We start from the raw sequence: 16099 nt of genomic DNA on the forward strand, positions 1-16099 counted from the left end.
AACAAGGAGTAATGGTCAATGACGAATGAACGATGAAGAATGAACAAGGATCAATGATCAATGACGAATGAACGATGAAGAATGAACAAGGATCAATGATCAATGAAGAATGAACGATGAAGAATGAACAAGGATCAATGATCAATGAAGAATGAACGATGAAGAATGAACAAGGAACAATGATCAATGAAGAATGATCGATGAAGAATGAACAAGGATTAATGGTCAATGAAGAATGAACGATGAAGAATGAACAAGGATCAATGGTCAATGAAGAATGAACGATGAAGAATGAACAAGGATCAATGATCAATGAAGAATGAACAAGGATCAATGATCAAAGAAGAATGAACGATGAAGAATGAACAAGGATCAATGATCAATGAAGAATGAACGATGAAGAATGAACAAGGAGTAATGGTCAATGACGAATGAACGATGAAGAATGAACAAGGATCAATGATCAATGACGAATGAACGATGAAGAATGAACAAGGATCAACGATCAATGAAGAATGAACGATGAAGAATGAACAAGGATCAATGATCAATGACGAATGAACGATGAAGAATGAACAAGGATCAATGATCAATGAAGAATGAACGATGAAGAATGAACAAGGATCAATGATCAATGACGAATGAACGATGAAGAATGAACAAGGATCAATGATCAATGAAGAATGAACAAGGATCAATGATCAAAGAAGAATGAACGATGAAGAATGAACAAGGTTCAATGATCAATGAAGAATGAATGATGAAGAATGAACAAGGATTAATGGTCAATGACGAATGAACGATGAAGAATGAACAAGGATCAATGATCAATGAAGAATGAACGATGAAGAATGAACAAGGATTAATGGTCAATGACGAATGAACGATGAAGAATGAACAAGGATCAATGATCAATGAAGAATGAACGATGAAGAATGAACAAGGATCAATGATAAATGAAAAATGAACGATGAAGAATGAATAAGGATCAATGATCAATGACGAATGAACGATGAAGAATGAACAAGGATCAATGATCAATGAAGAATGAACGATGAAGAATGAACAAGGAGTAATGGTCAATGACGAATGAACGATGAAGAATGAACAAGGATCAATGATCAATGACGAATGAACGATGAAGAATGAACAAGGATCAATGATCAATGAAGAATGAACGATGAAGAATGAACAAGGATCAATGATCAATGAAGAATGAACGATGAAGAATGAACAAGGAACAATGATCAATGAAGAATGATCGATGAAGAATGAACAAGGATTAATGGTCAATGAAGAATGAACGATGAAGAATGAACAAGGATCAATGGTCAATGAAGAATGAACGATGAAGAATGAACAAGGATCAATGATCAATGAAGAATGAACAAGGATCAATGATCAAAGAAGAATGAACGATGAAGAATGAACAAGGATCAATGATCAATGAAGAATGAACGATGAAGAATGAACAAGGAGTAATGGTCAATGACGAATGAACGATGAAGAATGAACAAGGATCAATGATCAATGACGAATGAACGATGAAGAATGAACAAGGATCAACGATCAATGAAGAATGAACGATGAAGAATGAACAAGGATCAATGATCAATGACGAATGAACGATGAAGAATGAACAAGGATCAATGATCAATGAAGAATGAACAAGGATCAATGATCAAAGAAGAATGAACGATGAAGAATGAACAAGGAACAATGGTCAATGAAGAATGAACGATGAAGAATGAACAAGGATCAATGATCAAAGAAGAATGAACGATGAAGAATGAACAAGGATCAATGATCAATGAAGAATGAACGATGAAGAATGAACAAGGAGTAATGGTCAATGACGAATGAACGATGAAGAATGAACAAGGATCAATGATCAATGACGAATGAACGATGAAGAATGAACAAGGATCAATGATCAATGAAGAATGAACGATGAAGAATGAACAAGGATCAATGATCAATGACGAATGAACGATGAAGAATGAACAAGGATCAATGATCAATGAAGAATGAACAAGGATCAATGATCAAAGAAGAATGAACGATGAAGAATGAACAAGGTTCAATGATCAATGAAGAATGAATGATGAAGAATGAACAAGGATTAATGGTCAATGACGAATGAACGATGAAGAATGAACAAGGATCAATGATCAATGAAGAATGAACGATGAAGAATGAACAAGGATTAATGGTCAATGACGAATGAACGATGAAGAATGAACAAGGATCAATGATCAATGAAGAATGAACGATGAAGAATGAACAAGGATCAATGATAAATGAAAAATGAACGATGAAGAATGAATAAGGATCAATGATCAATGACGAATGAACGATGAAGAATGAACAAGGATCAATGATCAATGAAGAATGAACGATGAAGAATGAACAAGGAGTAATGGTCAATGACGAATGAACGATGAAGAATGAACAAGGATCAATGATCAATGACGAATGAACGATGAAGAATGAACAAGGATCAATGATCAATGAAGAATGAACGATGAAGAATGAACAAGGATCAATGATCAATGAAGAATGAACGATGAAGAATGAACAAGGAACAATGATCAATGAAGAATGATCGATGAAGAATGAACAAGGATTAATGGTCAATGAAGAATGAACGATGAAGAATGAACAAGGATCAATGGTCAATGAAGAATGAACGATGAAGAATGAACAAGGATCAATGATCAATGAAGAATGAACAAGGATCAATGATCAAAGAAGAATGAACGATGAAGAATGAACAAGGATCAATGATCAATGAAGAATGAACGATGAAGAATGAACAAGGAGTAATGGTCAATGACGAATGAACGATGAAGAATGAACAAGGATCAATGATCAATGACGAATGAACGATGAAGAATGAACAAGGATCAACGATCAATGAAGAATGAACGATGAAGAATGAACAAGGATCAATGATCAATGACGAATGAACGATGAAGAATGAACAAGGATCAATGATCAATGAAGAATGAACAAGGATCAATGATCAAAGAAGAATGAACGATGAAGAATGAACAAGGAACAATGGTCAATGAAGAATGAACGATGAAGAATGAACAAGGATCAATGATCAAAGAAGAATGAACGATGAAGAATGAACAAGGATCAATGATCAATGAAGAATGAACGATGAAGAATGAACAAGGAGTAATGGTCAATGACGAATGAACGATGAAGAATGAACAAGGATCAATGATCAATGACGAATGAACGATGAAGAATGAACAAGGATCAATGATCAATGAAGAATGAACGATGAAGAATGAACAAGGATCAATGATCAATGACGAATGAACGATGAAGAATGAACAAGGATCAATGATCAATGAAGAATGAACAAGGATCAATGATCAAAGAAGAATGAACGATGAAGAATGAACAAGGTTCAATGATCAATGAAGAATGAATGATGAAGAATGAACAAGGATTAATGGTCAATGACGAATGAACGATGAAGAATGAACAAGGATCAATGATCAATGAAGAATGAACGATGAAGAATGAACAAGGATTAATGGTCAATGACGAATGAACGATGAAGAATGAACAAGGATCAATGATCAATGAAGAATGAACGATGAAGAATGAACAAGGATCAATGATAAATGAAAAATGAACGATGAAGAATGAATAAGGATCAATGATCAATGACGAATGAACGATGAAGAATGAACAAGGATCAATGATCAATGAAGAATGAACGATGAAGAATGAACAAGGAGTAATGGTCAATGACGAATGAACGATGAAGAATGAACAAGGATCAATGATCAATGACGAATGAACGATGAAGAATGAACAAGGATCAATGATCAATGAAGAATGAACGATGAAGAATGAACAAGGATCAATGATCAATGAAGAATGAACGATGAAGAATGAACAAGGAACAATGATCAATGAAGAATGATCGATGAAGAATGAACAAGGATTAATGGTCAATGAAGAATGAACGATGAAGAATGAACAAGGATCAATGGTCAATGAAGAATGAACGATGAAGAATGAACAAGGATCAATGATCAATGAAGAATGAACAAGGATCAATGATCAAAGAAGAATGAACGATGAAGAATGAACAAGGATCAATGATCAATGAAGAATGAACGATGAAGAATGAACAAGGAGTAATGGTCAATGACGAATGAACGATGAAGAATGAACAAGGATCAATGATCAATGACGAATGAACGATGAAGAATGAACAAGGATCAACGATCAATGAAGAATGAACGATGAAGAATGAACAAGGATCAATGATCAATGACGAATGAACGATGAAGAATGAACAAGGATCAATGATCAATGAAGAATGAACAAGGATCAATGATCAAAGAAGAATGAACGATGAAGAATGAACAAGGAACAATGGTCAATGAAGAATGAACGATGAAGAATGAACAAGGATCAATGATCAAAGAAGAATGAACGATGAAGAATGAACAAGGATCAATGATCAATGAAGAATGAACGATGAAGAATGAACAAGGAGTAATGGTCAATGACGAATGAACGATGAAGAATGAACAAGGATCAATGATCAATGACGAATGAACGATGAAGAATGAACAAGGATCAATGATCAATGAAGAATGAACGATGAAGAATGAACAAGGATCAATGATCAATGACGAATGAACGATGAAGAATGAACAAGGATCAATGATCAATGAAGAATGAACAAGGATCAATGATCAAAGAAGAATGAACGATGAAGAATGAACAAGGTTCAATGATCAATGAAGAATGAATGATGAAGAATGAACAAGGATTAATGGTCAATGACGAATGAACGATGAAGAATGAACAAGGATCAATGATCAATGAAGAATGAACGATGAAGAATGAACAAGGATTAATGGTCAATGACGAATGAACGATGAAGAATGAACAAGGATCAATGATCAATGAAGAATGAACGATGAAGAATGAACAAGGATCAATGATAAATGAAAAATGAACGATGAAGAATGAATAAGGATCAATGATCAATGACGAATGAACGATGAAGAATGAACAAGGATCAATGATCAATGAAGAATGAACGATGAAGAATGAACAAGGAGTAATGGTCAATGACGAATGAACGATGAAGAATGAACAAGGATCAATGATCAATGACGAATGAACGATGAAGAATGAACAAGGATCAATGATCAATGAAGAATGAACGATGAAGAATGAACAAGGATCAATGATCAATGAAGAATGAACGATGAAGAATGAACAAGGAACAATGATCAATGAAGAATGATCGATGAAGAATGAACAAGGATCAATGATCAATGAAGAATGAACGATGAAGAATGAACAAGGATCAATGATAAATGAAAAATGAACGATGAAGAATGAATAAGGATCAATGATCAATGACGAATGAACGATGAAGAATGAACAAGGATCAATGATCTATGAAGAATGAACGATGAAGAATGAACAAGGAGTAATGGTCAATGACGAATGAACGATGAAGAATGAACAAGGATCAATGATCAATGACGAATGAACGATGAAGAATGAACAAGGATCAATGATCAATGAAGAATGAACGATGAAGAATGAACAAGGATCAATGATCAATGAAGAATGAACGATGAAGAATGAACAAGGAACAATGATCAATGAAGAATGATCGATGAAGAATGAACAAGGATTAATGGTCAATGAAGAATGAACGATGAAGAATGAACAAGGATCAATGGTCAATGAAGAATGAACGATGAAGAATGAACAAGGATCAATGATCAATGAAGAATGAACAAGGATCAATGATCAAAGAAGAATGAACGATGAAGAATGAACAAGGATCAATGATCAATGAAGAATGAACGATGAAGAATGAACAAGGAGTAATGGTCAATGACGAATGAACGATGAAGAATGAACAAGGATCAATGATCAATGACGAATGAACGATGAAGAATGAACAAGGATCAACGATCAATGAAGAATGAACGATGAAGAATGAACAAGGATCAATGATCAATGACGAATGAACGATGAAGAATGAACAAGGATCAATGATCAATGAAGAATGAACAAGGATCAATGATCAAAGAAGAATGAACGATGAAGAATGAACAAGGAACAATGGTCAATGAAGAATGAACGATGAAGAATGAACAAGGATCAATGATCAAAGAAGAATGAACGATGAAGAATGAACAAGGATCAATGATCAATGAAGAATGAACGATGAAGAATGAACAAGGAGTAATGGTCAATGACGAATGAACGATGAAGAATGAACAAGGATCAATGATCAATGACGAATGAACGATGAAGAATGAACAAGGATCAATGATCAATGAAGAATGAACGATGAAGAATGAACAAGGATCAATGATCAATGACGAATGAACGATGAAGAATGAACAAGGATCAATGATCAATGAAGAATGAACAAGGATCAATGATCAAAGAAGAATGAACGATGAAGAATGAACAAGGTTCAATGATCAATGAAGAATGAATGATGAAGAATGAACAAGGATTAATGGTCAATGACGAATGAACGATGAAGAATGAACAAGGATCAATGATCAATGAAGAATGAACGATGAAGAATGAACAAGGATTAATGGTCAATGACGAATGAACGATGAAGAATGAACAAGGATCAATGATCAATGAAGAATGAACGATGAAGAATGAACAAGGATCAATGATAAATGAAAAATGAACGATGAAGAATGAATAAGGATCAATGATCAATGACGAATGAACGATGAAGAATGAACAAGGATCAATGATCAATGACGAATGAACGATGAAGAATGAACAAGGAGTAATGGTCAATGACGAATGAACGATGAAGAATGAACAAGGATCAATGATCAATGACGAATGAACGATGAAGAATGAACAAGGATCAATGATCAATGAAGAATGAACGATGAAGAATGAACAAGGATCAATGATCAATGAAGAATGAACGATGAAGAATGAACAAGGAACAATGATCAATGAAGAATGATCGATGAAGAATGAACAAGGATTAATGGTCAATGAAGAATGAACGATGAAGAATGAACAAGGATCAATGGTCAATGAAGAATGAACGATGAAGAATGAACAAGGATCAATGATCAATGAAGAATGAACAAGGATCAATGATCAAAGAAGAATGAACGATGAAGAATGAACAAGGATCAATGATCAATGAAGAATGAACGATGAAGAATGAACAAGGAGTAATGGTCAATGACGAATGAACGATGAAGAATGAACAAGGATCAATGATCAATGACGAATGAACGATGAAGAATGAACAAGGATCAACGATCAATGAAGAATGAACGATGAAGAATGAACAAGGATCAATGATCAATGACGAATGAACGATGAAGAATGAACAAGGATCAATGATCAATGAAGAATGAACAAGGATCAATGATCAAAGAAGAATGAACGATGAAGAATGAACAAGGAACAATGGTCAATGAAGAATGAACGATGAAGAATGAACAAGGATCAATGATCAAAGAAGAATGAACGATGAAGAATGAACAAGGATCAATGATCAATGAAGAATGAACGATGAAGAATGAACAAGGAGTAATGGTCAATGACGAATGAACGATGAAGAATGAACAAGGATCAATGATCAATGACGAATGAACGATGAAGAATGAACAAGGATCAATGATCAATGAAGAATGAACGATGAAGAATGAACAAGGATCAATGATCAATGACGAATGAACGATGAAGAATGAACAAGGATCAATGATCAATGAAGAATGAACAAGGATCAATGATCAAAGAAGAATGAACGATGAAGAATGAACAAGGTTCAATGATCAATGAAGAATGAATGATGAAGAATGAACAAGGATTAATGGTCAATGACGAATGAACGATGAAGAATGAACAAGGATCAATGATCAATGAAGAATGAACGATGAAGAATGAACAAGGATTAATGGTCAATGACGAATGAACGATGAAGAATGAACAAGGATCAATGATCAATGAAGAATGAACGATGAAGAATGAACAAGGATCAATGATAAATGAAAAATGAACGATGAAGAATGAATAAGGATCAATGATCAATGACGAATGAACGATGAAGAATGAACAAGGATCAATGATCAATGAAGAATGAACGATGAAGAATGAACAAGGAGTAATGGTCAATGACGAATGAACGATGAAGAATGAACAAGGATCAATGATCAATGACGAATGAACGATGAAGAATGAACAAGGATCAATGATCAATGAAGAATGAACGATGAAGAATGAACAAGGATCAATGATCAATGAAGAATGAACGATGAAGAATGAACAAGGAACAATGATCAATGAAGAATGATCGATGAAGAATGAACAAGGATCAATGATCAATGAAGAATGAACGATGAAGAATGAACAAGGATCAATGATAAATGAAAAATGAACGATGAAGAATGAATAAGGATCAATGATCAATGACGAATGAACGATGAAGAATGAACAAGGATCAATGATCAATGAAGAATGAACGATGAAGAATGAACAAGGAGTAATGGTCAATGACGAATGAACGATGAAGAATGAACAAGGATCAATGATCAATGACGAATGAACGATGAAGAATGAACAAGGATCAATGATCAATGAAGAATGAACGATGAAGAATGAACAAGGATCAATGATCAATGAAGAATGAACGATGAAGAATGAACAAGGAACAATGATCAATGAAGAATGATCGATGAAGAATGAACAAGGATTAATGGTCAATGAAGAATGAACGATGAAGAATGAACAAGGATCAATGGTCAATGAAGAATGAACGATGAAGAATGAACAAGGATCAATGATCAATGAAGAATGAACAAGGATCAATGATCAAAGAAGAATGAACGATGAAGAATGAACAAGGATCAATGATCAATGAAGAATGAACGATGAAGAATGAACAAGGAGTAATGGTCAATGACGAATGAACGATGAAGAATGAACAAGGATCAATGATCAATGACGAATGAACGATGAAGAATGAACAAGGATCAACGATCAATGAAGAATGAACGATGAAGAATGAACAAGGATCAATGATCAATGACGAATGAACGATGAAGAATGAACAAGGATCAATGATCAATGAAGAATGAACAAGGATCAATGATCAAAGAAGAATGAACGATGAAGAATGAACAAGGAACAATGGTCAATGAAGAATGAACGATGAAGAATGAACAAGGATCAATGATCAAAGAAGAATGAACGATGAAGAATGAACAAGGATCAATGATCAATGAAGAATGAACGATGAAGAATGAACAAGGAGTAATGGTCAATGACGAATGAACGATGAAGAATGAACAAGGATCAATGATCAATGACGAATGAACGATGAAGAATGAACAAGGATCAATGATCAATGAAGAATGAACGATGAAGAATGAACAAGGATCAATGATCAATGACGAATGAACGATGAAGAATGAACAAGGATCAATGATCAATGAAGAATGAACAAGGATCAATGATCAAAGAAGAATGAACGATGAAGAATGAACAAGGTTCAATGATCAATGAAGAATGAATGATGAAGAATGAACAAGGATTAATGGTCAATGACGAATGAACGATGAAGAATGAACAAGGATCAATGATCAATGAAGAATGAACGATGAAGAATGAACAAGGATTAATGGTCAATGACGAATGAACGATGAAGAATGAACAAGGATCAATGATCAATGAAGAATGAACGATGAAGAATGAACAAGGATCAATGATAAATGAAAAATGAACGATGAAGAATGAATAAGGATCAATGATCAATGACGAATGAACGATGAAGAATGAACAAGGATCAATGATCAATGAAGAATGAACGATGAAGAATGAACAAGGAGTAATGGTCAATGACGAATGAACGATGAAGAATGAACAAGGATCAATGATCAATGACGAATGAACGATGAAGAATGAACAAGGATCAATGATCAATGAAGAATGAACGATGAAGAATGAACAAGGATCAATGATCAATGAAGAATGAACGATGAAGAATGAACAAGGAACAATGATCAATGAAGAATGATCGATGAAGAATGAACAAGGATTAATGGTCAATGAAGAATGAACGATGAAGAATGAACAAGGATCAATGGTCAATGAAGAATGAACGATGAAGAATGAACAAGGATCAATGATCAATGAAGAATGAACAAGGATCAATGATCAAAGAAGAATGAACGATGAAGAATGAACAAGGATCAATGATCAATGAAGAATGAACGATGAAGAATGAACAAGGAGTAATGGTCAATGACGAATGAACGATGAAGAATGAACAAGGATCAATGATCAATGACGAATGAACGATGAAGAATGAACAAGGATCAACGATCAATGAAGAATGAACGATGAAGAATGAACAAGGATCAATGATCAATGACGAATGAACGATGAAGAATGAACAAGGATCAATGATCAATGAAGAATGAACAAGGATCAATGATCAAAGAAGAATGAACGATGAAGAATGAACAAGGAACAATGGTCAATGAAGAATGAACGATGAAGAATGAACAAGGATCAATGATCAAAGAAGAATGAACGATGAAGAATGAACAAGGATCAATGATCAATGAAGAATGAACGATGAAGAATGAACAAGGAGTAATGGTCAATGACGAATGAACGATGAAGAATGAACAAGGATCAATGATCAATGACGAATGAACGATGAAGAATGAACAAGGATCAATGATCAATGAAGAATGAACGATGAAGAATGAACAAGGATCAATGATCAATGACGAATGAACGATGAAGAATGAACAAGGATCAATGATCAATGAAGAATGAACAAGGATCAATGATCAAAGAAGAATGAACGATGAAGAATGAACAAGGTTCAATGATCAATGAAGAATGAATGATGAAGAATGAACAAGGATTAATGGTCAATGACGAATGAACGATGAAGAATGAACAAGGATCAATGATCAATGAAGAATGAACGATGAAGAATGAACAAGGATTAATGGTCAATGACGAATGAACGATGAAGAATGAACAAGGATCAATGATCAATGAAGAATGAACGATGAAGAATGAACAAGGATCAATGATAAATGAAAAATGAACGATGAAGAATGAATAAGGATCAATGATCAATGACGAATGAACGATGAAGAATGAACAAGGATCAATGATCAATGAAGAATGAACGATGAAGAATGAACAAGGAGTAATGGTCAATGACGAATGAACGATGAAGAATGAACAAGGATCAATGATCAATGACGAATGAACGATGAAGAATGAACAAGGATCAATGATCAATGAAGAATGAACGATGAAGAATGAACAAGGATCAATGATCAATGAAGAATGAACGATGAAGAATGAACAAGGAACAATGATCAATGAAGAATGATCGATGAAGAATGAACAAGGATCAATGATCAATGAAGAATGAACGATGAAGAATGAACAAGGATCAATGATAAATGAAAAATGAAAAATGAACGATGAAGAATGAATAAGGATCAATGATCAATGACGAATGAACGATGAAGAATGAACAAGGATCAATGATCAATGAAGAATGAACGATGAAGAATGAACAAGGAGTAATGGTCAATGACGAATGAACGATGAAGAATGAACAAGGATCAATGATCAATGACGAATGAACGATGAAGAATGAACAAGGATCAATGATCAATGAAGAATGAACGATGAAGAATGAACAAGGATCAATGATCAATGAAGAATGAACGATGAAGAATGAACAAGGAACAATGATCAATGAAGAATGATCGATGAAGAATGAACAAGGATTAATGGTCAATGAAGAATGAACGATGAAGAATGAACAAGGATCAATGGTCAATGAAGAATGAACGATGAAGAATGAACAAGGATCAATGATCAATGAAGAATGAACAAGGATCAATGATCAAAGAAGAATGAACGATGAAGAATGAACAAGGATCAATGATCAATGAAGAATGAACGTTGAAGAATGAACAAGGAGTAATGGTCAATGACGAATGAACGATTGATATAGATTGGTATGCCTCAAAACAAAACCAAGCTATAAGCACACGTAGTTTGCTGTTTTCGTTTAATGAATTTGTTTTTGTGATTTTTGTGGTTTTATAACAAGGGAAAAATGAAATGTATGTGTTGATTTTTCAAACTGAAAATGGCTTGCCAAAGGTTGCTTCGATACAGATACACCACGAAACAAATCTAAGGGCTCCTAAGAACACATTCAAACTTTAGCCAAAAGTATGAAAAGCATAGGAACTTCAAATTACTTAAACTAATCCAAGTTAAAGTAAATTGCAAATAAGAACAAGGAAAATTGCTCAAAGGGTTGTGTTTGTATTATGCAAGCTGAATGCCTTCATTACATGAACTACAAGCCTATTTATACTAAAAGGAAATCAGCCCAACAAAAAATAAATAAAAAAAAAAAAAAAAAATTAAATTAAAAAGCAAAAAAATCAGAATGTTGCTTGTTTCTTAACGGCTAGGAATCCACTTGCAAGTCCACTTGCAAGTTGCATCTTACAATCTTCTATGGAAATAATTAGGCTATTTTGTAGTGCATAGCTATATCTTACAAAGTCTTCATAGGCTATTTTCTAGGCTGATTTGTTTTTTGTAGAAAAGATCTTCATGTAATAATGAACCAAAATCAGATTTCCCAACGGCTGAATTCTTGTATGATTTGCAAATATCTTCATATGTCCTTGGTTTATTTGCTGTCTCAAACAACTTGATTTTGCTAAATATATTTTTTTAATCTTCCACTTGCTGAACCTTCATATTTATATTCTTCATATTTCCTTGGTTTATTTGCTTGATATTTTCAGCTGCTTGCTTGCGTTTCAATCGCATAATATTCGACCCATGAGCAAAATTAAATACTAAACTCAAATAAAAGAAAAGTACAACTCGACTAACTAAGCATGAGAAATGATTAAGCTTGATCCTAAACCTGGCTTAAATCATTTCGAAGAAAACAAAAGACCCAAATACTCGAAATAAAATAAACGACTTAAATAATAAAACGACCCAAAAAAAAAAAAAGAAGACTTAGTTTATGACTACGAAATTAAAGGATTTCAGTTTTGGACCTTGAATTTTAGCGTCTTCCATTTGATGCATCATTATATTGATCTTGGCTAGCTCAGCAGAACTAGATGTAGGTGATCCTACATCAACGATGAAGAATGAACAAGGATCAATGATCAATGACGAATGAACGATGAAGAATGAACAAGGATCAATGATCAATGAAGAATGAACAAGGATCAATGATCAAAGAAGAATGAAGGATGAAGAATGAACAAGGATCAATGGTCAATGAAGAATGAACGATGAAGAATGAACAAGGATCAATGATCAAAGAAGAATGAACGATGAAGAATGAACAAGGATCAATGATCAATGAAGAATGAACGATGAAGAATGAACAAGGAGTAATGGTCAATGACAAATGAACGATGAAGAATGAACAAGGATCAATGATCAATGACGAATGAACGATGAAGAATGAACAAGGATCAATGATCAATGAAGAATGAACGATGAAGAATGAACAAGGATCAATGATCAATGACGAATGAACGATGAAGAATGAACAAGGATCAATGATCAATGAAGAATGAACAAGGATCAATGATCAAAGAAGAATGAACGATGAAGAATGAACAAGGTTCAATGATCAAGGAAGAATGAACGATGAAGAATGAACAAGGATTAATGGTCAATGACGAATGAACGATGAAGAATGAACAAGGATCAATGATCAATGAAGAATGAACGATGAAGAATGAACAAGGATTAATGGTCAATGACAAATGAACGATGAAGAATGAACAAGGATCAATGATCAATGAAGAATGAACGATGAAGAATGAACAAGGATCAATGATAAATGAAAAATGAACGATGAAGAATGAATAAGGATCAATGATCAATGAAGAATGAACGATGAAGAATGAACAAGGATCAATGATCAATGAAGAATGAACGATGAAGAATGAACAAGGAGTAATGGTCAATGACGAATGAACGATGAAGAATGAACAAGGATCAATGATCAATGACGAATGAACGATGAAGAATGAACAAGGATCAATGATCAATGAAGAATGAACGATGAAGAATTAACAAGGATCAATGATCAATGAAGAATGAACGATGAAGAATGAACAAGGAACAATGATCAATGAAGAATGATCGATGAAGAATGAACAAGGATTAATGGTCAATGAAGAATGAACGATGAAGAATGAACAAGGATCAATGGTCAATGAAGAATGAACGATGAAGAATGAACAAGGATCAATGATCAATGAAGAATGAACAAGGATTAATGATCAAAGAAGAATGAACGATGAAGAATGAACAAGGATCAATGATCAATGAAGAATGAACGATGAAGAATGAACAAGGAGTAATGGTCAATGACGAATGAACGATGAAGAATGAACAAGGATCAATGATCAATGACGAATGAACGATGAAGAATGAACAAGGATCAACGATCAATGAAGAATGAACGATGAAGAATGAACAAGGATCAATGATCAATGACGAATGAACGATGAAGAATGAACAAGGATCAATGATCAATGAAGAATGAACAAGGATCAATGATCAAAGAAGAATGAACGATGAAGAATGAACAAGGATCAATGGTCAATGAAGAATGAACGATGAAGAATGAACAAGGATCAATGATCAAAGAAGAATGAACGATGAAGAATGAACAAGGATCAATGATCAATGAAGAATGAACGATGAAGAATGAACAAGGATCAATGATAAATGAAAAATGAACGATGAAGAATGAATAAGGATCAATGATCAATGACGAATGAACGATGAAGAATGAACAAGGATCAATGATCAATGAAGAATGAACGATGAAGAATGAACAAGGAGTAATGGTCAATGACGAATGAACGATGAAGAATGAACAAGGATCAATGATCAATGACGAATGAACGATGAAGAATGAACAAGGATCAATGATCAATGAAGAATGAACGATGAAGAATGAACAAGGATCAATGATCAATGAAGAATGAACGATGAAGAATGAACAAGGAACAATGATCAATGAAGAATGATCGATGAAGAATGAACAAGGATTAATGGTCAATGAAGAATGAACGATGAAGAATGAACAAGGATCAATGGTCAATGAAGAATGAACGATGAAGAATGAACAAGGATCAATGATCAATGAAGAATGAACAAGGATTAATGATCAAAGAAGAATGAACGATGAAGAATGAACAAGGATCAATGATCAATGAAGAATGAACGATGAAGAATGAACAAGGAGTAATGGTCAATGACGAATGAACGATGAAGAATGAACAAGGATCAATGATCAATGACGAATGAACGATGAAGAATGAACAAGGATCAACGATCAATGAAGAATGAACGATGAAGAATGAACAAGGATCAATGATCAATGACGAATGAACGATGAAGAATGAACAAGGATCAATGATCAATGAAGAATGAACAAGGATCAATGATCAAAGAAGAATGAACGATGAAGAATGAACAAGGATCAATGGTCAATGAAGAATGAACGATGAAGAATGAACAAGGATCAATGATCAAAGAAGAATGAACGATGAAGAATGAACAAGGATCAATGATCAATGAAGAATGAACGATGAAGAATGAACAAGGAGTAATGGTCAATGACGAATGAACGATGAAGAATGAACAAGGATCAATGATCAATGACGAATGAACGATGAAGAATGAACAAGGATCAATGATCAATGAAGAATGAATGATGAAGAATGAACAAGGATCAATGATCAATGACGAATGAACGATGAAGAATGAACAAGGATCAATGATCAATGAAGAATGAACAAGGATCAATGATCAAAGAAGAATGAACGATGAAGAATGAACAAGGTTCAATGATCAATGAAGAATGAATGATGAAGAATGAACAAGAATTAATGGTCAATGACGAATGAACGATGAAGAATGAACAAGGATCAATGATCAATGAAGAATGAACGATGAAGAATGAACAAGGATTAATGGTCAA

The sequence above is a fragment of the Amaranthus tricolor genome, chromosome 5, assembly GCF_026212465.1.
Source record: "Amaranthus tricolor cultivar Red isolate AtriRed21 chromosome 5, ASM2621246v1, whole genome shotgun sequence".
In the NCBI taxonomy this organism is placed as follows: domain Eukaryota; kingdom Viridiplantae; phylum Streptophyta; class Magnoliopsida; order Caryophyllales; family Amaranthaceae; genus Amaranthus; species Amaranthus tricolor.